Source organism: Homalodisca vitripennis, chromosome 7 (assembly GCF_021130785.1).
Source record: "Homalodisca vitripennis isolate AUS2020 chromosome 7, UT_GWSS_2.1, whole genome shotgun sequence".
NCBI classification, from domain to species: Eukaryota; Metazoa; Arthropoda; class Insecta; order Hemiptera; family Cicadellidae; genus Homalodisca; species Homalodisca vitripennis.
Window position 1 is genome coordinate 114,367,028 of NC_060213.1, and position 27,796 is coordinate 114,394,823.

The 27,796-nt window shown below is 35.6% G+C and overlaps 1 protein-coding gene across 1 annotated transcript in view; it reads right to left on the bottom strand.

Moving 5' to 3' along the window:
- The window catches only part of LOC124366222, a 60,004-nt gene that overhangs the window by 31,816 nt on the left and 392 nt on the right, over nucleotides 1-27,796 (bottom strand). The window lies entirely within an intron of this gene.

Below are 27,796 nucleotides of genomic sequence, written 5' to 3' on the forward strand. Positions count from 1 at the left end.
TACTTACTAATTTGAAATTGTTATATAGTTTCATTGATATATAAATCATTATTCTGACAATCTCCCTATACAAGAGCAGTAATATTATCCTTGACAATCTGTGGAATTTTTTTAGCCTTAAACTTAGAGAATCAGCCAAACTCTCAAGAAAAAACTGAATTTTTATCATTTTAACCTAGAGAAGCAGTCAAACGCTCAAGAGTCTACATAAATTGGAAATAGACTACAAAATAAATACATCCTAACTCAAAAATGCCCCCAAGATATCCCTGTGGCTCCTGCTCAATTGGGGTCAAATTTTCAGGAGTAAAATGCACTGGCCCGTGTGGTATGTGGTATCACGCTGGCTGCCAGAATATTCCTGAGAAAACCCTGAAAAAATGGACCGACAGTGAAATAACAATATGGAAAGTACACGTAAAGGAGAGCTCAATGCCACTGATTCAACTACTCCTGGCTCCTCAAAGCCTCTAGATCGTCTGTGCACATCAATAGACGAACTGGAAAGCAGTCTGAATGAAAATAATAATCTATATAACTTAGAAGATAATGATGAGAAACTAGAAATGGCTGCAAAAATAGGAGTAGCACTCCTTGAGGAAAATAATCTTTTGAAAGAAAAAAATATTAGATTAGAAGCTAAACTAGAAATTTTGGAAGAACAGGTTGGGAGAATGGAAAACGAAGAGAATAAATATCTGAATAAAATTGAAGACCTATTACAGAATATCTCTGAAATACAGGCTCAACTGGAAAGAGAAAAAAAACTTTGCATAGACACACAAAACGTCTTTGAAAAGCACGACTACAAAAAAGGACAACTTGTTGATAATCATACTAAAACAATAAATCACCTAGAGAATATAATAAAAAATCTTGAGAAAAAATTAAGCTCACAAGAAACACTTCAATCAGAATTTCTGAATCGTACAAACAATGAATCCCAAACTGAACCGTTCACTCATTACATCTCTCAGCCCATAAGCTACTCCTCAAACTCGCTGATGGAACTTGCTCAATTAAAAGTAAGGCAAGATAATTTAGAACGTACGGTTGAGGACTTGGCAGGACAAATCAAAAATAGACATACTGAGCCTCCGTCTAACTCAGAAATACAAAGCATGTGTAAAACACAAAATCATAAAATAATTAAAAAAAGCATGCCAACCAAACAAAATAATACACCATCTAATAGAGGAAAGAAGAACTATTTCAGTGTTTCACTACAAATGGCTAAACTTACACAATCCCAGAAACAATATCCTATGGTTACACAAAGACAGATACTTTTGACAACTAATGAACTGCTTAAGACTGTGGGAGACTGCCAAACCCGTACAGAAAAACAGAAAATCTCCTGTACGACTCAAGGTCTAGGCCAGATTCTGGAAAACCAATCTCACAAGACTCAAGAAATGACAGCAACTTACGCACAATATAACAGCAACAGGAACACAGTCGGTACCAACAAAACTGAAAACCTGCTACCTGATATGACTGTGGGAATCAGCCAATCCTCCACAAAAATACTGTCCACCGAAATCCATGACTCATCAGAACATAATGACCAAATCACACAAGATATTACAGAGGGAATCTGCCAATGCAAACACCAAACACATTCATTCAACAAACACAAAAGGAGACATCATGGAAACAGATACAGGCAAACTCGAAGACATTCCATTAAGTGATGACGAAGACTCAGAACTTACAGAGACAAGAGCGACCGCCCGCAAGAATGTTGGGAGCACCTCATTAAACACAAACACAGGCCGCATTTCCAACCTACTCGAAGAGGATCTTAAAAATCTTGAAAGATTAAAACCATACTCTTTCCCACCAGAAGAGACACCTATATTGACTACACAGTACATGACCAAATCGTGTAGCATTTTCCTCTTCAATGTTGATGATACCTGCTCAACTTCAAGATCACCATCAACTCAAAACGTCACTGCAATTCAAAAGAGACTAAAGAATAAAAACATCTCATTCAACAACTTCACTACAACTCAGGACAACAAGGGAAACACAAAAATAATCATCTGTTTTTCCGCCAAACTCAACAACTGGAAGAAAAAACTGTTTCCTTTTCTAGAGCTGGCCAATGAATGCATCAAATTTCTAGTGCTCTTCTCCATCAATTCAGAGGAAAACATGAAGGAAGTGAACCTGAGCCCCTCAAGCATTAGAGAGATCCTTCAGGTATTTCTGCAGTTCTCCAGCAATGCCTACCTACATCACTTCTGCCTGTATACACAAGAAAAGGAGACGAAGAAAACAATTGACCGGATTCTTGATGATACAGTGTACAAAAGTCAAATAAAAATATCAAGAGTAGCAACAAGAGACTCGGCTATATACAGCACTTGGAGAACAACTCGAGGGTCCCTCGAGCCCAAACACCTACCACCCTACTCGCCCAACTACAACAGGCTCAACTACATACAAGGGGCAATGCACGAACAAAAAGAGCTTTGGAAATCAAAGGAAACATTATATCCTTAAAGAGCATAGTAAAATATACAAGGAGTACAATGTAAGCCACCTGACAGAAGCCTCCCAAATAGATCTTTTCCACCAAAAGACTAAGAAAAAGTATGACATCATAAATATACGCACAGGAAAAGTGCTTACAACAGAAAAAACACAAACACAATACCAATTCGGGTATGACGGTGCACACCTAGTGGAACTGCAAAGAAACGAAAACCAAAATTACAAATTATCCCCCAACAATTTTGCTATTAATGATAACATCCTAGTTTCAGATAACACACAGCTCCTAAATGACCTGAGGCTATATAACAGCATAAAACACCTCAATATTACTCTTACTCCGGATATTCCGCTTAACCTAGTACAAGGAGTACCAGGATGTGGCAAAACCACCTACATACAGAAGAACTTTAAACCTGGAGATCTAATCCTATTCCCTACTAGAGACTCAGCAATTGACTTCAAAAACAGGTTCAAGGACACACACCCTAACTACTGTAAAACTAACATTAATGACACCTTCCGAACCCTACACTCATTTCTGATCAACTCCTCACAGCATATCGAGAAAGGAAACCAGTATGATAGGCTCATCATAGACGAAGCACTTATGATGCACGCTGGGAAGATTCTATTTGCAGCAACCCTCTCTGGAGCAAAAGAAGTCCTATTCATAGGTGATACCAATCAAATCCCCTACATAAATAGAACATCCGAGCTGGAGGTAAAATACTACAAAATCTCTGAAATAGCCACAACGGTCAAAGTGCTAAGCACATCCTACAGATGCACTAAATCTACGACAGCTGTCCTCTCAAAATTCTACCCACAAGGAATGGAAACAACAAACGACATAGTAGGTGAACTGGATATACAAAACTTTGAGGGCCTAGAAAATCTAAACCTGCACCCAAAGGAGTACACTGTTCTGGCTTTTAAACAGGCAGAAAAGAACGAACTTATCAAAAGAGGATACAAAGCATCCACCATCCATGAGTTTCAGGGCAAACAAGCTGCAAATATAGCTGTAATACACACTTCCAGTAGCCCAGGGGAAATATAAAACTCACTCCCCACTGCCTAGTAGCACTATCTAGACACACCAAATCCTTTCTTTACATGACACCATGTAGGAATGACACAATAAGCAAATGGATCCAGCAGACAAACGCTCTTGACAATAAGGAACTCTTAGCATTCACAGCAAATAATCTCACTACTGACCAGCTGAATAGAAAAAGCATAACAATCAACACAGGCCAAAGTACTAACAGGCAAGAAACAAACCCACATCAGCAGCAACCAACCACAGACCATGATTTTTTAGACAAAATCCAGCACAGCAAGGAAAGAGACAAGACCAAAGTGAAACACAAACCACAAACACTCTGGAACTCCAGCTTCAAAAAAAATAAAACACCTCCTAAACAACACAAGGTCACGCGGCCACACCAAAACATTGTAATGGCCCACCAAAATATAGATGGAATCAAAAATAAAATAGAACGACTGACACACTTCCTTCACTCCCACAACCCCGACATTCTCATACTGACAGAACATGGACTAAACAGTGCAAACCTAGAAAACATCAGGATACCAGAGTATGAACTCATTGGAGGGTTCACAAGGACACAACATAAGAAAGGTGGTGTGGCAATATTCAACAACAAGAACTTAAAAAGCAAGGTCAGCATAGTATCCATCTCACTGATTCAACTGAAATGATCTGTGAATCCATAACACTGAAGATAAATCTCAAAAACTGCTTTCTATACCTAGTGGGAGTCTACAGACCTCCACATTCTAACCTTGAGAACGCTATTGATACACTCTCAACAGAACTAGACAAAATCCCGAATCCAAATAACCCGATAGTCATAATGGGTGACATAAATGTTGATAACCTGAATGATATTCAAGAAAGCCAAAGCCTAATGGAAGCTCTAGAGGGATTCAATATTAAGAGATTAAAACTAACTCCTACTAGAATCACCCACCACAGCCAGACCTCTATTGATGCCATCTGCACAAACATAAGTGAGGATCAAGTATCCCATAGTGTGATCACCACAGGGCTTTCAGACCACACTGCTCAACTGTGTCGTGTAACCGTAAACATTGACAATCATACTCCAATAAAGTCTAAACAAAGGGTTATAAATATGCACAAAATGGAGGAAATACGAACAATCTTAGCAACCCAAAACTGGGCAGATGTAATATCTAAAGAAAATACAGAGGCTGCCTTCACTGCTCTGGATAGTGTCTTGCGGTTTACTCTGGACGCGGTATGCCCACATAAAACAGTACAAATAAAGAAAACACGAGTAAAAAGAGTATGGGATGCCGAATGTGAAGAACTTAAAAGATCATATAGAGGCATTAAACCGAGAAATCCTCACTGGTAATATAGAAGACAAAAATAACACAGCTCTCAGAAAGAAAAACTATGACCTCAAACTGAAAGATCTGAGGAAAAAGCACAATGTAGACCTTATAGAGCAAGCAGAGAACAAATCAAAAGCCTTATGGAAAGTAATAAATTCAGACAGGAAGAAAAAGAGTGAGACTTCAATTTTAGAAAACCTGAATATAGAAGGAGGCATGCACAGCTCACCTGAGAGAATAGCAAACTACTTAAACAGGTTTTTTGTGACAATTGCAGATAGAACACTGAAACAGAACGAAAAGGAAGAACATGGCACAATAGAAGACCCTGTTGAAAATATATTGGCTCAAAACCTCCAGCTTTACAAGGCAACTGAAGAAGAGATAAGAAAAACTATAGATTCAATGAAACCCAAAACTTTGGCTGGAGAAGACGAGATCTCATCTAAATTAATTAAATACTGTAAGAATGAACTAGCAGACCCTCTAACAAACCTAATAAATAAATCTCTTGACGAAGGAGTCTTTCCTAGCACTTTAAAAACGTCTAAAATATATCCAAAATACAAAAGTGGAAAAACCACTGAAGCAACCAGCTACCGCCCAATCTCCCTAATACCAAACTTCTCAAAAATTCTTGAAAGAGTAGTTCTCAACAGACTCACAGAGCATCTTCATCAGCATAACCATTTTACCTCTAAACAGCACGGCTTCATCAAGAACAGGTCAACAACAACAGCCATTACGCAACTCATAGAAGGCCTCATAGAGAAGCTAGAACAAGGCTACATTGCCTCAACAATCTTGCTGGACTTCAGCAAAGCATTTGATTGCCTGGACCACAAACTGATAATAAAGAAACTAAGGATTCTCAGTATTTCTGGAAAAGAAGCACAATGGTTTCAAAGCTATATAAGTGACAGGAAACAGTTGGTAGATATCACCTATGAAGACAATAACGTCTTACAAAAGATGAAATCACAAGTACTACCAATAACTAGAGGAGTGCCACAAGGATCAGTGCTTGGTCCTGTCCTGTACATTCTTCTAGCAAACGATTTTCCAAAATACCTAGAAAACTTTTGCGAGGCGGTCATGTTTGCGCATGACACAGCGATGATTGTTGCTGACAAAAATAAAGAACAATTAGAAATAAATTCCTATGTGGCTTATAACATGGCAAAGCAATACTGCTACCAAAATGACCTTGTCTTAAATGAAAGCAAAACCTGCCAACTCATCTTCACAACAACCCCAAACAACTATCAGGGGCTTCCAGACATCACAACTGTCAGTATAAATAAATACTTAGGCATAATTTTAGACAATACCCTAACATGGACACCTCACATAAACCAGTTATGCAATAAATTGAACTCCAGTCTCTTTGTTATTAGAAGAATGAAACAGATCAGCGACCATAAAACAGCACTAACTGCCTACTACTCACTCTTTGAGTCCCAGCTTCGATACGGACTGGTAGCCTGGGGAGGTACAAGTGACACAAATCTGCAAAGAGTACTGATCATACAAAAAAGATCAATAAGAACTCTGAATGGACTGGGCCCCAGAGACTCTTGCAGAGAGGCTTATAAGGAGCTCAAAGTACTGACAGTGGCCTCACTCTACATCCTTGAAACTGTGCTCTTTACAGTAAAATCGGGCCAAACTAGAATGGAAGAACAGCATTCTTATAACACAAGGTACAGACACAACTTTTATATATATATATATATATATATATATATATATATATATATATATAAATGAGATATTGCAAATTCCCCTGTACTCAACAATATTTGCATATGCTGACGACACAACAATAGTTTGTTCTGCAAATAATAAAAATACATTAAGACAAATGGTTAACCAAGACTTAAAATCTATTTCAATTTGGCTAATTCAAAATAAAATAATAATAAATAGTAATAAGTCAAAATGTATATTATTTTTTGACCAAAATAAAGAATGTAGAGAACTACAAAATGAAAATAACTTTTTCTGTCATCAACATTTATGCCTTTATAAATGTTTATGTGAGGGTATTGAGGTAGTTGATAATGTCAAGTACTTAGGGCTTATAAAATGGATTCTTTAAAATGGGACTTCTACACAAAATATCTAGTAGGAAAGCTTAGAAAAATAAATTATGCTTTATACCATATGAGAGAATATCTAAAATCTGACCATTTAAAGAAACTATATTTGTCTTAGTTTGAGGGAACCATAAGGTATGGTATTATACACTATGGTGGGACTTATGACTCAGTTTTGAGGCAGGTGATAATGTTACAGCGATTTGCAGTGAGGAATGTGTACCATATAAGAAAATTTGATAGTGTGTCACATTTCTTTCAGCAGGAGAAAATTTTGACTTTTTCTCAACTAGATGTATTGAGTGCAATAATGTATATAAAAAAACATTTAATAAATTATGAATTACAAAAATTTAATCGTGACACTAGATTATCTGCTAGAATGGTCATAGAGACTCCAAATTATCTTAAAGAAATCGGATGTAGACAGTTTTGCTACTCAGGGATAAGATGGTTTAACCGTTTCGTACTTGAGTGTGGTGACAACATATTGTATGAGAGGAAACCTAAATGTAAAATGAAGGCCTTGGAATTTATAGTTAGCTTGGGTTTGATGTGATGACACCAATAGAGAGAGATCAATTTATTGCAAGAATTGCTGTTCATACATTAATTGTTGATAATGGATATGATGCAGAAGCTCAGTGATAGTTCCTGGCCTCACTCAGTATAGACCAGCAGTGGAGGTGGTAAGTGGACATATAGTAAGACAGTCATTGTACAACTGTTTAAAATGTTGACTGTGACAGATGCCTTATACTGCAGAAGCTCAGTGGTAGTTCCTGGCCTTACTCAGTATAGTCCAGCAGTGGAGGTGTTAAGTGGACATATTATAGTAAGACAGTCATTGTACAACTGTTTAACATGTTGACTGTGACAGATGCCTTATACCACAGAAACACAATGATAGTTTCTGACCTCACTCAGTATAGTCCAGCAGTGGAGGAGTAAGTACCCATATTATTGTTAGACTGTTATTGTACAACTGATTTTATTTGACTGTGACAGATTCATTATACTGCAGAACCTCAGTGATAGTTCCTGGCCTCGCTCAGTATAGACCAGCAGTGGAGGTGTTAAGTGGACATATTATAGTAAGACAGTCATTGTACAACTGTTTAACATGTTGACTGTGACAGATGCCTTATACCACAGAAACACAGTGATAGTTCCTGACCTCACTTAGTATAGACCAGCAGAGGAGGAGTAAGTACCCATATTATAGTTAGACTGTTGTTGTACAACTGTTTTATGTTAACTCTGACAGATGCCTTATACCACAGAAACACAGTGATAGTTCCTGACCTCACTCAGTATAGACCAGCAGAGGAGGAGTAAGTACCCATATTATAGTTAGACTGTTGTTGTACAACTGTTTTATGTTAACTCTGACAGATGCCTTATACCACAGAAACACAGTGATAGTTCCTGACCTCACTCAGTATAGACCAGCAGAGGAGGAGTAAGTACCCATATTATACTTAGACTGTCATTGTCTGTTTTTTGAGCAAAACATAAATAAATACAAAACCATTTACAGTTCGTCCAACCCTGACTACGTACAGGATGCTTATTTTTTAGGAATAGAAGGCCAAAAAAAGACCAGATACAAGAAAGCGTACAAACCCAGAGTATTCCTAAACTCAAGAATGAAATATCAAACACAGTAAATCAGCAATTTAGCATTCTACACCAAAATGTGAGAGGCCTCTCAAGAAAAGTAGAAAGACTAAACCACTTCATCGAGTCTGCAAATCCATCAATACTGATTGTAACTGAACATGGCCTTGATCCAGACAAACTGAAACTTATAAACCTAAAGGGCTATAGTCTAATAACTGAGTTTAGTAGACATGTCCATAAGCTGGGAGGAGTTGCCATTTATGTTGAGGATACGCAAGACTTGGAAGTGGAACAAATTGACGTAAAGGACTACTGTCAAGAACTTGTATTTGAAGCCGCACTGGCTAAAGTAAGTTCAAAAAAGCAATCATTCCACATTCTTGGCATTTACCGTCCACCATCGAGTAAAACTAAGGAAGCAATAGAGGCCATATCAAACATACTTAACCTTGTAAGAAGTGATGTAAAACCACTAATCTTAATGGGTGACATCAACATAGATAGATTAGACTCTACAAATCCTGGAAACAGCCTACTTGAAGAGGAACTGTCAACCTTTGGAATTAGAAGACTACCACTACCAGCCACCAGAATAACAAGCTTAACCAAAACATCAATTGATTGCATTTGTACAAATCTACCGGAGGACAAATTGTGCTTCGACATTATTCAGGGTGGAATGTCGGATTATACTGGGCAGCTGTGCAGAATCCTAACTACAACAACAAATTACAATAAACAAGGCAGCTCATATAATAGAAGTTTTAACAAACAAAACCTTGACTACTTAAAAAATGAACTTGCAAAAGAAACCTGGGATGAAGTGCATAATGCTCATGATGTTGAGCTGGCATATAATGCTTTTCACAAGATTGTGATCAATGCCCTAAACCTGGCCTGCCCAAACAAAATAGCTAGGACAAAACCAAAGGGGAAGCAGAAAACCCGGTATGATGATGAGGTGAATAAGTTAAGAGAAGATTTTCTTAAATCATTGCACATGTATGAACTCACAGGAACCACAAGAGATAAAGAAATAATGGCTGAAAAAAAGAAAACCTATGACCTCAAACTTCGAGATCTGAGACGTGATGCAGCCTATGAACACCTAATCAAATCAAATAACAAACCTAAAGCACTGTGGAGCATCATAAATGCAGAGAAGCAGAGAAGCCACTCCTCCAATGCTGCACTTCACTTGGAAATAGATGGGAAAACAGAAGAAAACCCGATGCTGATCGCTGAGCATCTTAACAACTACTTTTCGACAGTGGCAGATTTAACTTTGGAGGAAAGCAGGAATCAGTTTCACAATGTGGAAACAACCTTTGAAGGCATTATACATTCACAATGCAACCACACACTAAGCCTGACACTAACTGAGGAGAACGAGGTGTTAGAAACTATTGGATCACTGAAGCCAAAGCTCTCCTGTGGCATTAATGAAGTTCCATCAAAGATGGTAAAGCACTGTGCAAATCAGTTAGCCCCACCTTGGTTAGCATAATAAATAAATCATTTAGCAGTGGACAATTTCCCTCACTGTTAAAGGTGGCCAAGGTATATTCCAAGCACAAAAAGGGCCCAGCAACAAGGGCAGAAAACTATCGACCAATATCGCTTGTATCCACTTTCTCAAAAATAATTGAGAAAATTGCACTAAAGAGAATGTTGAAACTTGATAACAGACAGCCAACATGGTTTTCTAAAGGGAAGGTCAACTGTCACTGCCATTACAAGTCTAGTAGAGTACATAACAGATCGGCTAGAGGAACAAAAGCATGTCTCGGCTGTGTTACTAGACTACAGTAAAGCCTTTGACTGTCTGGGGCATGACCTGATTCTAAACAAATTGTCAACACTAGGCTTTCAAGACACATCAAAAAAGTGGATAGCAAGTTATCTCCAAGGGCGCAGTCAAATTGTCGAGGTTCAAACGTCAGAGAAAGGCAAGAAATTAACTTTCAGATCCAAGCCATATTTTATGAACAGAGGGGTGCCTCAGGGCTCAGTTTTGGGTCCTTTCCTCTTTGTACTGTTTACAAATGACCTCCCTATATACCTTGGCAACAATAACATAAAAACTATTATGTATGCTGATGACACGACATTGGTTCTGGCAAATGATAATGCACAAGAAATGTACTCACAGATATCATGCTCAACAAACAAAACAATTCAGTACTGCCTTCAGAACAACTTGGCTATAAACCCTTCAAAAACAATGCACATAAATTTTAGTAGGAAGCATGATCCAGTGTTAGAAAGCACAGATACTCTCCAAGAGAAACAAGCAAAGCTACTTGGTCTAACTATCGACTGTGGACTCACTTGGACAGTGCACATAAATAATCTGTGTAAAAAGCTCAGCACAGGAATCTTTGTGATCAGAAGGATGAAGTGGATTGCAGGGCCTGAGGCAGCAAGGACAGCCTATTTTGCACTTGTTGAGTCTCATTTGCGGTATGGAGTTGCGGTGTGGGGAGGAACATCTGTAAATAATCTGAACAAAATTCTCATCCAACAAAAAAAGGCCATCAGAATTCTAGCAGATCTAAATCCACAAGACAGCTGCAGAGGAGCTTTTAAGTCTCTAAAAATACTGACCATTGTAGGTATATATGTCCTCTCAGTGATAACAGATGCAGACTGTATGGCAAATCAAAGAGGTGAGAACTTACACTCACATAACACCAGGAGGGCCACAGACTTCATTCTCCCTCCGCACCTCACTACCAAGTACAGCAAGAAGCCATCATACACAGGATGCTTGCATCTTGATGTACAATGCATTGCCGCAGCATTTGAAAAGGCTCAGTGGGAAAAATCTCAAGATAAGTCTCCAGAACTGGTTGATGGAACGACCTTTGTACACCGTGAAAGAATATTATGAACTTACAAAACCTAATTTGTAAAGCAAGAGACATGAAGATATATTTCTTTGTAAAATTTTATTGGACGCCATTACATGTCTTAATGATAATGTGAATAAAGAGATTCTGATTCTGATTCTCTCAGTATAGACCGGCAGAGGAGGAGTAAGTACCCATATTATACCTAGACTGTCATTGTACAACTGATTTTATGTTGACTGTGACAGATTCGTTATACCACAGAAACACAGTGATAGTTCCTGACCTCACTTAGTATAGACCAGCAGAGGAGGAGTAAGTACCCATATTATAGTTAGACTGTTATTGTACAACTGTTTTATGTTGACTGTGACAGATTCGTTATACCACAGAAACACAGTGATAGTTCCTGACCTCGCTCGGTATAGACCAGCAGAGGAGGAGTAAGTACCCATATTATAGTTAGACTGTTATTGTACAACTGATTTTATGTTTACTGTGACAGATTCGTTATACCACAGAAACACAGTGATAGTTCCTGACCTCGCTCGGTATAGACCAGCAGAGGAGGAGTAAGTACCCATATTATAGTTAGATGTTGACTGTGACAGATTCCTCATACCACAGAAACACAGTGATAGTTCCTGAAATAACTTGAGGACAACTGTTTATTACAATGAGTTTCAATATTGTGGCTATTCCTGAACATATAACTCAATAATGTTTTCAGTGAACTATCGTCTAGTCATCATCAAATAAAAATTGACAATGATAATACAAATAGTTGCAATGCTTATTTGAGATAGAATGTGCTGCTATCTCTTTGTACAGAGAGGCACCTTTGGTTTTTTATCGAAATCTTTCCCCTGCAATCCAAACATGAACAAAATCATAGTTTTCTTACTATAGCTGACATTTTTAAATTTTCTGGAGAAGGGGCCTTTGAATTACTCTTTTTCAGAAAGATATCCTTATCCTCCCCTCCTCCCTCGTACCTGTGAAGGTTATAGTTCCGCTACCTAGAAATATATAGGTCTAGAAATCAAGTAGTATATACAGTATTGTACACTTCTTGTATATTAATTTAATAATAAATTAGCAAATACTGTATTGTTGAATAATATTATTATTATTTCTGATTTAACTACTTCATGACAATAAAAATAAAAATCGTGTTGAATCAGTAATATTGGTAGTTGTTCAGTTTTAAAATAAACTTTGATTAATTTCAGTTGAAACATATTTATTATGTTTTAAAAGTATCAGGAATATTGTTGTATCATTTTATTCCGTTCTAGAGTAAATGGTTGGGGATGCAGAATATTTTGTCGATATGTTTTTACATAAGTGTATCCAGGATACAAATATTCAAGGTATATTTTAACTTGCGTTAAACTGAAAATATATTTGAACAATGCATCATAGTTCAGTTTTGTTTTTATTTGTTTTGATATTTTAACTATAAAAGCTGAATATAGTAAAAAACAAGACTCATGATTTATATGGACATGACGAGTCCATATGTAGGGAGTGATAAACATAATACAGACACTGTTGCTTCCACACTTCACGCCGCGTACGGGTGAGACATACAGACCATGAACATCTACCGGTCATCTCCTTGAACCGGTAATAATCTGTAAGAGCTAAGAATTTGTAATAGTCTTAACATAGTTCTCATCACTTTTGTTCTTGGCACTAGTCGTGTATCCACTACTTCGTCACTACTAGTCGTGTGTGTGACTTGTGTTATTAATGAATAACAATAGTGGTAAAAGTAACAAAAATAAAATTTTACTATTTATAAATATTTTATTTTTTTTAAAGGGATTAAATTTTACTCACTCTTACTGTTACATTTTCTGGTATTGTTTCAACCCAAAATATTTAAGACATAAATAATTAGATGCTTCTCAAAACGTATTTTTATACGTTTTTGACCTACCTAGACAGATAAAAAATTAACTTTCAACACTTTGGTGGTGCACTTCTGATATATCAAAAGTTATGGAACAACTCATTTAATTAATTTTATAACATATTTTATTCAAATGTTCACAAAAACTGTAAGTTCACACCCAAAGTAAAGAAATACCGTGGCTATTAAAATAATATCTGACGAAGTTCGTAAATTGTTACGATTTTATTTTATATACTACAACATAAATAAATAATAGTAATAAAAAATTTTGTTATTCAAAACAAAATTAATGCAATGATAAATTAATAAAGATTGGCTTGTTAAGATGCTATCTGACAAAAATATTCTCTAAAACTTTCTCGTGGTTCTAGACTCCAGACGACCAGAAAGTACATGTGGAACAAAATTTCTATTAAAATCCTGAAGAAAACTAAATTTCAGAAAACATCTCTCAATCTAAACTCAAATATTTCATATTATGCTGCCTTGAGAGTCTCATGGTTGCACTGTTAAAAGCCTTAATTAAATTGAAAAAGATTACAATTATGCTCGTTTGACTTAACGGTAGTCACTGATTTTCGAACAAATACAGTAAAGAAATGGCACACATTGTGAAGATATGATGGATTCTAGATTGAGATAAACATATTTCAAGAAAGTAGTACCATAATGAATATAAGTAATGTACTGTAGGATGGTAATGTATAATATATTTCAAGTTATACTGAAATGTACTATTTTCTCAAATATTAAAAAAAGTTAATCATTATTGGCCTCAATCTAGCAAAGTTAAAATTTAAATTTTTTTTAGGATTAGGATATATTTACTAATCTTAAAATCAGTTGGGAAAATACCCTGAGTGTTTGAATATTTTAGTAAAAAAGTCAAGTAAGGGGATAGTTCAAAAACATATATTTCATTAGTGAGGAAGATAAAACAAAATGAGTTATAATACTCTTTTGAAGAGAGCTGAGATTCCAACTCTAATCCAGAGATTCAAATAACTATATTTTTGGAGGTAAAATTTAATTAAATATATTAATAATGGGAAATTTAAAGATTTAGATGGAAGAGTAATATCTGCCTGTTTACTGGAATAAAAGGATTTAGATGTTAATGTAGCAAAGTTGTCAATAAAGTTAAAACTATAGCGATTTCTTGGAGACCGTGTGTTATAATCCTGTTGAGTTTCAATTCACCCATCTCATGTTTAGATGACGAAGATTATAAATTAGAATTGGTGATCATTTTTTTCAAAGAGTTGTCACCAGCAACAAGACCCTGGCATGGTCGAATTTCACCCTAGCAATGTTTTATTTTCAAAGTTATTTAATTTATAATAACTATTAGTTCTGGTGGGCCATTGATCTGTACAATATAAGCATCTTAAAGTTCTTGTCTGTTAATTCCTGATTTTTTATTAACCCATTGGCCTTGTATCACGGAACGGTTTTCCGTGACAGCTAGTCTGGGCTCAAAATTTATATCACGGAACCGTTCCGTGACAAGTACAGCGCCATCTAAATATTTTTTTTAACTCCTTTTTCAACCAAAAGTTAGTATAAATTAGACTAATATTGTTGTAAAACATAAGAAAAACTGCAATTACTACAGTTAATTGAAATTTAAATAAATAATAAGTTTACTATAAGAATATTAGTGTACTACAAGAGAAAAAATCAATATTCTTGGAATTTTCAGTATTTAGAAAAAACATTTATTCTGACATTCTATGCATATATATATATATATATATATATAATATATATATATACACATATTCTAGTATTGTTATGTAGAGAAATACATTTCAAATAAAATAAAAGCAACAATGGGGTATTTTAAATTTGAGTAAAAAAAAATTAAAAATTTAAAAAATTCCAAAACTTTTTTAGTTTTTACAGCATTATTATTTTTAAATTATGACCAAATGTATCACTATCTATTTATTATTAAATCCCATTTCATGTTAATCCAAAAAGATATATAAAAATATAACCAAATCACTTAAAAAAATAAATTTTTTACAAACATATAACAAAACTCTTACGTTTTTAGCATTTTTTAATAGGATAACTCAAGTTGAGCTGATAATAAAAATATGTATAAGCCAATGGGTTAAACAAGTTCGGCTTTTTTTTAAAATTATATTGTTTTAGTGAATTAAAGGGGATGTTTTGTTTGGACTGTTTCTAATAGTGTCTATAAAAAATTAATGATTGGTTTTTCAACATGTCTTTCATGGAACACTATATTCCAATTTTCATGTTGCAATGTTTTTCTACATTTTCTTAGTAAAACTTATCAGTTTTATTTTTCAGGTATAGTGTACTTGCTTCTAAGTAACTGTTAAATAAAGGGATAATTTTTTTAAGTGAAAGATTAACAAAACTGTTGTCTATAATGTGCCTTCCCTGTCATAATAATAATAAATCTCTTTATTGCCGTTAAACAATTCACATATTGTATAGCATCCGTCAGTTTCATCTTAATTCTAAGCTGTCTAGAGCATTAAACTAAATTTAATATAACATCTAGCAGATTATTATTTAAAACATGATTTATGTTATTCAATTACAAGTATACACAATCAATTACTTCAAATTAAACTTGGTCAAATTAAACAGTGTTCATACAACAAATATATTTAACTAAAAATATATCAAATTTTAAATACTTTTTAAATAGTTAAAACTTTAAAACAGATAAAAAATTTAAAATGGTTAAAACTTTAAAATAGTTAAACCTTTAAAATACAATAAAGATCATAAAAACATAATTTAAGACTTAAAAAAACAGGTCGGCCCTCTAAAAACTCTGGCTCACGGTCCGCAAACTCAGCACAACGCTGTAGAAGACCCCCCCCCCCTACTAAAAATTGCTTTAATTTCTTTTTAAACAGTGTTTACCCTGTTTTCCTCACGTATACCGAGGGGAAGCAAATTGATTAAATTTAGCTCCGACCTCACAGGGTAGAGCTTCATAAGCTTGGAACCTGTGCTGTGCCGCCCTTAACACATCCCTCCCCCTAGTGTTATAGCCATGTATGTCCCTGCCACGTGTGGTTTTACATTGTACCGACAGTACAAGACAGTTTCGTACATGTAGAGGGATGGGAGTGTCAGCAGTTCGAGCCTTCTAAAACTCTCCCTACATGACTCTCTGAAACCGAGTTTTGCAATTATTCTGATTGATCTTTTTTGCAACACAAAACATCTGGACAAGTTTGTGATGCGAACAACCACTCCATAGAGTAATGCCATAAGACATGTATGGGTATATGAGGCCGTACTATGCCATTTTTAATGTATCCTCATCACAAAATGTCGCCAAGTTTCTCAATACAAAAATGCCTGAGGATATTTTCTCACAGACAACATCGACATGAGTGTCCCAAGTAAGCATTCTATCAATATGCATTTCCAGGAATTTCGTCTCATTGACCTCATTGATTACAGTTTCATTTAATATTACTGATGGATTACACTCTTGGAGTGATCTTTTTCCAGAACAATAAATAAAATTATTCACAACAGCCATTCACAACAAAGATGGCTGACTGACTACAGTCAAAGTGAAGTGGCTCCCAGTTAAAAGTGTACATAAGTGGTATTTCAACAACAAATATTTACTCACCTGTGCAGCAATTTACCTGGAAATACTCCATTTCACAATAAGTCCATTTCACAATAAAACTTAAACATAACTAATCAACTCATGATCATGACAAGAAATAAGCTGTAACTCAAGGAACATACCTGCAATCTAATCTTAAGCATTTTAAAGAACTTAAGTCTAATGAAATTGTAATAACGAGGCTTATTCACACTACAAAGTATTTTCAATGAAGTTTATATTTATGTAACCAAGAAACTTTACTAGAATTACTGAATAAATTCAAACCATATGGTAACAACTGGAAACAGTGCTGATAGTGCTGACAGTGTCACATTCCACACCTGACCTACTGACAGCGGTGTACACAGCCGTCAGCAATCAACAGCCTTGCTTCTAACATTGGCTCTCTTAAACAATCTGACGACTTGTTCCCTACTTACTAATTTGACATTGTTATATAGTTTCATTAATATATAAATCATTATTCTGACACTCTCCCTATACAAGAGCACTAATATTATCCTTGAAAATCTGTGGAATGTTTTAGACTTAAACTTAGAGAATCAGCCAAACTCTTAAGAAAAAACTGAAATTTTATCATTTTAACTTAGAGAGGCAGTCAAACTCTCAAGAGTCTACATAAATTGGAAATAGACTACCTCTCACAAACTCTGTTTTACATTACACCAACCTGAATAAATATTTACCACTTTATTAACCCAGTCTGAACTTGACTGAGATTTGAAATGCCAACATAGTATCCTTGTGGCTCTTGTACCGTAGGAGTTAAATTATCAGGATTAAAATGTTCTGGACCCTGCAATATGTGGTACCACGCTGGGTGTCAGAATATACTTGAGAAAACCCTTAAAAAATGGTCTACTACAGAAATTAATGTGTGGAAATGCAGTAACTGTAAAAAATTAGATCAAGACACCTAAAATTTTGACACTAAGGCCAATGAAGCAGGCACTCATCAATCTTACTTCCTAGCAGATAAGCAACTATCAAGCACTTCCCACATCCTTGATCATAAAACTGACCACACATCAAACAAACCAGTCATTAATAATGAATTCACTTCCTTGACACAAGTAACAATTTATGAAGTTCAAGAAAAAATTAAAAACTTGGAAGATGATGACCTTGAAACTTCACTTACCTTAGCTGCTGAGGTAGGAAATGCCTTGCTGGCCGAAAATGGAAAACTAAAACAAGACCTAAATAATTTAAAACTCAAAAATGTTCAACTATCACAACAGATCACAGACCTAAAAAAATACAGTGAAATTGAATATGAAATGAAAATTAAAGATTTGGAAAATGAAAAAGACGCACTAATTAATAGAAATTTGGCCTTAAATGAAACTCTAAATCAAATTGAACATCAGCTCACCAAAGAGAAACAATTTAAAATAGAATTAGTTAAAACTTTTGAGGAGCAGGACTGGGAGAAGGAACAAATTATTTTAAATTATGAAAAAGAAATTAAAAAACTTCCAGATGAACTCAAAAAACAGAAAACTAATTATATTGATCAAGTTTATCCAAAACAAGCCTTAACAACTGTAAAACACTCAGGAACACAGACCGATACCTCAGAGTCCAACACTCTATCACCCATGACTACACCCCTCCTTCTTGAGCTGACAAAAATGAAGGTCCGCCAAGACCACATAGAACACCTTAGGAGACTTGCCCTGCCACCAAAGAGAGTCACAGCCACCTCTAACTCCTCTATTGATATTATCTGCACTAACCTCCCTCTAGGTAAACTAAATGTAGAAGTCTGTAACACTGGTCTCTCAGATCATACCGGTCAATATTGCACAGCTGATCTTCCTAAAATACTTGACAACTCAACATCTTCAACATATAGGGATACAAGCTCAAGGAATCTAAACAACCTAAAACACCTCTTAGCCACAGAAACTTGGGAAAATGCGATGCAATCAAATGACACTGATGACGCTTATGACAATTTCCTTATCACCTTTACTAGGGCCTTAGATGTTGCCTGTCCATTCAAAACCAAGACACAACATCACTCTAAAAGGAATACATACCACAACGAAGAAGTCTTGAGCTTACAGAAAGAGTTTATTAAAGCACAGAACAAGTTCAATCTCACAGGAAGAATAGAAGATAAGACTGAAGCAAACTGGAAGAAGAAAACTTATGATCTAAAACTCAGAGAGCTTAGGAAGGAGGCCAATGCAGGCTATATAAATCAAGCTAACAATAAATCCAAAGCGATCTGGGAAATTATAAATAGAGAAAGAGCTGCTAAAAACCAAACAACACCAGGCCTGACTCATTTAAAAATTGATAAAGTACAAGAAACAGACCCAAATAAAATCGCTAACTACCTTAACACCTTCTTTGTTAATATTGCTGACAACACCCTAAAACAACATCAAATATCAAATGACAACATAGTATATAATCCACTGTACAACATAGAAATCATAATGACAGAGATGATCCCTGCCACAGTAAAGAAGATTAAACAAACAATCCACATACTAGCAAGTAAAACCTCCTCTGGGTTGGACAAACGTCTTCAAAAATCATAAAATTTTGTGAGGCTGAACTCTTAAGACCAATACACCACATCAATAACCTATCCTTTATGCAAGGCAGATTCCCGAAAACCTAAAACTGGCCAAAATATATCCTAAATATAAACAAGGAAATAAAGACGAAGCCACAAACTACCGTCTCATCTCACTACTACCGACTGTATCTAAAGTAATAGAAAAAATAACTCTATCTAGACTCCTCACTCACCTGCAAGCCAATAATCTCCTGTCAAATAAACAGCATGGTTTCAGAAAAGGAAGATCTACATTAACTACAATAATGGACCTTGTTGAATTTATTACAGACAACCTAGAAGAAGGCAACACCATCACCAGTATCTTTCTAGACCTGAGTAAAGCCTTCAACTGTCTTGGCCATAACCTAATCCTAGCCAAACTACAATCTCTTGGCATTCAACAGTCAGCTCTGAAATGGTTTGAGAGTTACTTGAGTGAAAGATACCAATTTGTGGAGGTCAAACAGAGAAGAAATGGAGACACCTGCACTGTCAGGTCTGGAAGGCTACCAGTGACTCGAGGTGTTCCCCAAGGCTCCGTCCTAGGGCCAATCCTATATATTTTATTCACAAATGACGCCAACTTTCTTGGAAAACTACACAAAATCTATTATGTATGCAGACGATACTGTTCTGCTATCTGCCCAAAAGGATGTTGAACAGCTGGAAATAAACTCCTACATATAATTTAATATGGCCCAACAATATTGTAGATACAATGATCTAGTATTAAACAGCTCCAAGGCTAAGCAAATCACTATAGGAACTAATAAAAACTATGTGTCCGAACTCCCTGACCTCCAAGAAGCAGAAGACATGAATTATTTAAGAATAACAATAAATAATAACTTAACTTGGACAAATCACATTGACAATTTATGCCTTAAGCTAAATTCATCTCTATATGCCTTACGACGAACCCATGCAACTAGCAACCTTGAATCCACTAAAATAGCGTACTATGCGCTATTTGAAAGTCATCTTAGGTATGGAATAGCAGCATGGGGAAGCACAACAAAATTCAACCTTTCAAAAGTCCTCAAAATCCAAAAGAAATCAATACGTTTAAAGGGCAACCTAGGACCTAGACAAAGTTGTAGAACTACATTTAAAGAATTGAAAATACTTACGGTTACATCCCTTTACATAATAGAAACAATATTGTATTGCCAACAAGAGACCTTCCTCGAAATGGTGATCTCCATGAGCATAATAAAAGACATGGTCAAGACTTTCCACTACCTCTTCACAGAACAGCCTTATTTCAGAAAAAACATACCTACGCTGGGAAGAAACTCTTTAATGCTCTGCCAGAATAAATCAAGATAATATCAAGAAAATGAAGACAGCAATGAACAACTGGCTACTGCAGAGAACCATCTATACAATAGAGGAATTCTACTCTTGGAGGCAATTCAATCAAGCCCACTAATACTCTTTATAATAAGACTTAACAACTATGTACATCTTATTTTCATTGACGCTACTTGTAATCTTAAAGATTATCAATAAAGTATCTCTGATTTCAGATTAGATTTTGAGTCGTTAGTACGCAAATTTAGTTCTGTTAAAAATTGCAAGCAAGAATTTGAACTTTCAAAGCACTGCTTTTACAATGCTTCTTACAATTTCCTTGGAAACAGAGAGTAGTGTCATCCGCATATTGAATAATTTGGTCTGAGGTTACCGATGACATGAGGTCATTTACATAAATTAAAAAATGTACTGGACCTAAAATTGATCCCTGTAGGACTCCGTATTTAATGGGCAAAGTTTTTGACTGATTTTCATTGAGCTGAACATATTGGGATCTTTCAAATAGATACGATTTTAGCCAACTGAGTGGTTTACCTCGTATCCCACAGCTATTTAATTTCGAGATCAGTATTTGAAGATCCACGTAGTCAAAAGCCTTTGAAAAATCTAGGAAAATGCTGATTGTAGGTTTTCTACTGTCTAGGCCCTCCAGAATAATGTCAATAAGCTGTGTGACTGCATCAGTTGTAGATCTACCTCTCCTAAAACCAAATTGCTCTTTACAGAGGATCTCAAATCGGTCCAAGAAGGAGAGTAGTATAGAAAGGAACAGCTTTTCAAACACTTTACTCAATGCCGGGAGAATGGAGATTGGGCGATAATTATCTGTATGTTTGTGTTTCATGTCTCTAATAACTGCCATCACCTCCTCCTCAGTAACAGGAGCCAACATCATAGATTCCAATGCATTAAGTTTGCCCCAATTGAACTCGGTTAACTGCAGAACAACCACCATTTTGAGCAACATTCACAAAAAACTCATTCAATCTATCTGCAACCATGCAAGGATCTTTGATAATATTGCCTTCAATCTCAAGGCAAATAGGATTGGCCGGAAGTTCATTTTTCCTAAGTTCATTAATAATGTTACAGGCCGTTTTCGACACATTTTCTGGATTTTTAATTTTTTTCTTTACATCATAGGCCTTTGAGGTAGCTATTACTTTTTATAATTTTTTCTTTAGTTTTTAAAGAATGATTTGAACTGTTTATTATTTGTAGTTTTAAAAATTGTGTAGTATTCTTTCAATTTTGCTATGGAGGTTAAAATCCCAGAAGTCACCCAACTGTTCTGTCTAAAATTATGTTTTCTTGTTATTCTTTTTTGAGGACAAGCTATCAAAGTAATACAAGAGTACACTGTTAAATATCTCAGAGACATCTCTTCTACGTCTGAGCAATCATCAAGACATTCCCAATTTTCATTATCTAATAATTTGCAGAGGGTCGTGATGTTAGCTGGCTTGTGGATCGACTAATAACAGTCTGAGGGAGGCGAATGGCAGGGGTAAAGTGACTAGCTGCGCGTCATGGTCAGAGACTGCTGTGGCAATGAGAGATACCACCGCGGCTGATGTTTGTGATAACGTTGTCAATCGCAGTGGCAGAAATTGCCGTAACGCGGATTGCCGAGTTAACGGACCAATGAAGATCGAAAGTTTTCAGCAAGTCCCGAAATGATCTGGTTTTCGAATTGTAGACATTCAAAACGTCTATGTTAAAGTTGCCCATCATTATGAATGATCTGCTATTGGAGCACAAATTTTGTAATAAAAGACCCAATAATTCAATAAATATTTCAAAATCTCCATCGGGGGATCTATATAAACCGATTAAATGAATTTTAGTTCTCAACATTGCTGTCCTCCGTAGTCACAGTCTGGCAGAGGGCCGTTGAGTCGTGTCTGCTGTCCCCGCTGTCACTGTTACCGTCCTCTGTTCTAGTAGTGAGGACTCTCGATTGCTGCAGCTGATGCAGTTGACTAGAGATCGATGCTCGGCCCGGGGTTGAGCTGATCGCGTCTGCATAGCTGTCAAACGGCAAGGTGACGGGACTCGACTCTGGTGTCACTATAGACAAAGGAGAACCTCCATAATTACCTGGACTCGAATAGGTCGGTTGCGAGTCCATCGTATCGTCGTCTTCACTTTCCTTAGGTAATCTGTGATGATATACAGCCTTCGAGATTCTCTCACAAAGACTTGCTTTACCCACACTGTTGAGGTGTTGCCCGTGCCCCGTAAACATGCGCCTACCAAGTTTGCTGACATCTACAATGATGGTACCGTCCTTATACAACTGATTTATTTCTTTATTTATAAGTTTTATTTCTCTGTTTACGTACAAACTGTAAGGTAGATCATGGCGGTGAAATAAGTTTAATACGACATGGGACTTATTGGGTGCAGATTTCAGTTCATGATTGAGTTGGTCCACCACCGTATGGGACTGCCTCTTGCCAAGTTGTTTGTATCGTTGATTCCAGCAGTGATAATAACAGCATCACCTTTGGTAAAGTTTTCTGTCATTGCCTCACAATTCGCAAGAACGTACTCGAGATGCGCTCCTGAATTAGCGCAGCCAAATACTTGATCGTTTGTCACCTTATTTTGCAGAATAGATTACAATTCCTTGGCATGGCTATCTCCAAAAATGTGAATCCTTCTTTGTTTTAGAAGGTATTCTTTTAATGGTTGTTCAATGGACGGTACCGGCAGTTTGTTTTTCAGTGGCATGGATTTATTCTTGTTTTTTTATATTATTTGTTTGTTTGCTGACATGTTTTTTCGCCTTCGGTTTATTTCCTCTAACATTGCTGACTTTATTTATATTCACAATTTTTTCGCGTCGTCTGATATTTCCAGCTCTTTAATATCATCAATAAAGGAGAAGCTATTGCTTTTTTCCACTTTCCAGCATTTTGTATAATATTAGTTTGAATAAGGATTTTTGTCTCATCCAAAAGTATTGCACATTTCTTACAATAGATTTGCACATTGCTTCAATAGCCTTATCGACCATTTCCTCCTTGTCAGTTTGCGATGCAATATCCGTAGTAAGTGGCTCCTGGCGAGAGACGCAAGGTTTTACCTCATTCCGGCCTTCTAATTGTAACGTCAACTCCTGAATTTTATCAACTAACACTGACTGACGTAACGCCAATTCTTCCACCCGTGCAACCAATTCATCCTTACTTTTCAGGTGAATGTCATTTGTTTGACACTCCGCACTGTAAGTTATCTTCCGGAAGAGAGTTTGTGAGAGGAGAGGTGAGGCGCATGGTGAGTCTTTAAGTCTCTAAGGACTGCGGTGGTGAGAAGGCGGAGGAAGCTGTCGCGGACACGCGGCCAGTCGCTGACGGTCAAGGGGTGGCTGCTGCCGCTGTCAGGGTACGCATTGTCACTGGATGTTCGTCAGAATGTTTGTCATTGATTAGGGTGATAATTTTAGTTTTGTTAGCATCGGTTCTTACTGCAGCGTTGCACGTGCGGCCGAGACATTGCCATATAACGTCCCCATTTACATAAGTCCGTTGCTCCCGGTATTTATAAGAGTCCAAAACAATATAATCCTTGCCCGATCTATTACTTCCTAGAAAGCCGTATTTTCTATTATTATATCACGTTACTAATGTATATACGTTCGTAATGTATATACGATATTACTAAAACTATTTTCAGTAAATTAATTTAGGGTTGTATAATTATTCGCCTGCAAATGTTGAATACACGTGGGAAACATTTGCAGTATTGCAAAACAAGTATTGCAAAACAAGTATTGCAAAACAAGTATTGCATTGACAAGAATGAAGGTGATCCAATAATCTGTAATTGTGATAAAATCAGATACGCCCGCTTTCAGCTTTCTTAACGCAACTGGAGGTCAATCGCGGATTGCACAATTGGCATCAAAGAATCCCAATGTGCATGCGCCAACTGATAAAAGCTTGACGTAGCCCTCCTCTTTTTGAGAATTAGTGCCTAATTCTAGGAATTGATGACTCAGTTAAAACTTTTAACTCACGGGCTGATGAGATAACCTATACATCTACTGTCTATTACGACGACCGCGCACTATCTTCGTATTTTGATGCGAGTCTAGATGGTTTACACTCATTATACATTAATATTTACGGAACGAATAAAACTTGCTTTTAATCATTGTAGGCCTACCAACCCCCCTGTCAGATCTCAGGTTGACGCCTGTAATAGTTATCTAAAGCTGTAAACAAAATGAATATCTAATATGGCATTATAGTCTTTTTATCACAAGTAGTACGAAATTAAAATCTACAACAAACAAAATAGATTTATTTTTGTCTATCTATATTTGTGTATGTTCATTTTATTACAATAGTTAAGAGTGTAAAATCACTATAGCGTGTTTCTGTCACAATGTATACAGAACTCAAGATTATAAAAGTAACGAAATATGGTGTTTAAATTGAAGTTAATATCTATGTCTATACTTGCTTAGGCTATCACTGAGCATTTGCCGCGTCAATTCACATGCACGCAGTGGACGTCAACCACGCAGCGGCGGTAAAACACACAGTTTCTAATTTCATGCCTCAAAAATTGTGTAGTCAATAAACAGTAAATACATCCTCTATAAAAATACGTATTGATTTATATTCCAGTATTTTTATCAGGGATGGCACGGTTTGAAATTGAAAAGTATTTAATGTAAAATACATATTATTTAAGTATTACAAATAGACGGCAATAGTTTTAAGTAAATGATAATGTATCCTGGAAGCGCATTTTAGAGTGTATAAATACTAGGTAAAATATGTAGTTCTTAACATATAGCCATTTTCCTGGGCCTCTGTTATTCTTTATAATACAGCGTCGTTTTCTTGACCTTCTTTTGTGTTACTAAGTGCTATCTAAAAGGTTAAAATTCACTTATTATGTAGCGGTTTTTGTTAAGCATTATATAAAAATAATAATCATTCTCTCAGTAAGCTGTAAAACTCACAATATTCAACAATATTAACATTTAACATATTCAGGAGAGCTTGTGTATCTCACTGTGAGGTACAGAAAATGTAGAGTGGTAACCCCCTCCCCCCTCCATTAGGTCACCCTAGATACACTTATGAATGTTTAAACATTAATTATAGCTTCTAGCAGATACAATGAGGAAAATATAATATTTTGTTATTTTTAAAGAAAGAGAATAATGCCTCAGTTTTTCATAAATAATTAAAGTTGCAGTTTTTAAATTATATATTTGATTTGTATGTGAACTTAGTGATCGCCATATCATTTCATCATATGGTAAAAAATATTGAATTATTAATGCATCGTTAACAAAACATTTTGTTTAAAAAATACTTGACGTTAAGTAGACAATCTTCTTACAACATAAATTTTTTTGCAAACTGCAGCAATACGATATGTTATAAGGCTACAATGAGAGTCAATCAAGCAAATTATGTTTAAAAAATTATCTTAAATCTAAAATAATCTCCAATTTATCATAATTAAGAATATATACTTATTTATATATGTGTTACCTGTGTTATAGTATTGTTAGGTAACTATAGACTAAAACAATAAATAAAATATTGCGTGTTTTAAAATTGTATTAAACGCTTGAAACACTGCCCCTGAACATTGCTTTTTTTATTATTTATGTACCATTTTCTCCTAAACGATTAGGCTGAGAGATTTCAAATTTAATCGCAAGTTTAAAGGTAGTAAAATAATCTTTTTAAATAAAATGTGTTGTAATGTATAACAATATTTTTACTTCTTTGTACTAAATTAACTACATTGCATTAAAGTAACATCTAAAAGTTATGAGGAATGTGCACTGAAGAGATGTTACTTGCTTTTTCCATTAATAAAGTGTTACAGGCCTCTCTGTTATGTTTACTTAAAATATAATGAATTTATTGTAATAAGGTGTTTATTATAATTTTTATAATTACATTAATAATTATTACCTATTATTAAACAGTAATTTCAGTAATCTAAAAGAAAACAAAATCATCAAAACACTCAATTGTAGTCTATCTGTTTGCGAGTGTGATTAAGTGCTCTTATAGAGCAAACTGTTATCATTGTCTTTCATCATGTCTATTAACTGAGTGGCAGATATTTGAATCACTATGTAACTGATGTAACTATGCATTGTTCCAAGAACGTAGCCAAGAAAACGTTTTGGGTGGTCCAGAAAACTGATATTTGCCATAGTGGACTGAGAGTAAGGCCCCATTTTGTTCCTTAAAAAGTTCTTTACCCGTTTCTTTGTTAAGAGCGATTTTTCAGCAGTACATGTCAGTAGTATTGAATTATTTTAATAATAATAATTGTTACTAAAAAAGTAATTGAAAATTTGGGAGGGGGTCCGGACCCCTTGGACCCCCTTACTGGCTACGTCCTTGCCTTGTTCTTTACTCTTGAACACTGTAATACTGTAGAACTATGTACTAAAGGTGTTATTGTATTCCAGAAGGAAATAAAATTGGTATTTGATCAGCGAGTACTGGGACTGATAATATTAAAAAGCCAACGTCAGATAATTAATGATCAAAGACAGAATGTTACTTGGTTTAGATAATCAGGTGTGAGTGAATGTAATTCATTTTTAACTTTGTTTTCAGTAAGATGAGAGAGTGATGATGTAAGAAGAGAACTGGAAATCATATCCTTTTCTCTGGCACTAAACCTCTCTCTATCTCTAAATTGTAACAGATTTACTCTATTTGTGAAGAACAAATAGTTCCTATAATATTCTTAATTATTGATTGAAGACCAACTCAGTGTTTTAGATAGACTCGTACCATAAGCATATAATTGAATTTGGGTAATTCTAATGGCTAATACTAAGAAAGTAAAAGAAGGTTACTCATTGAATTATTT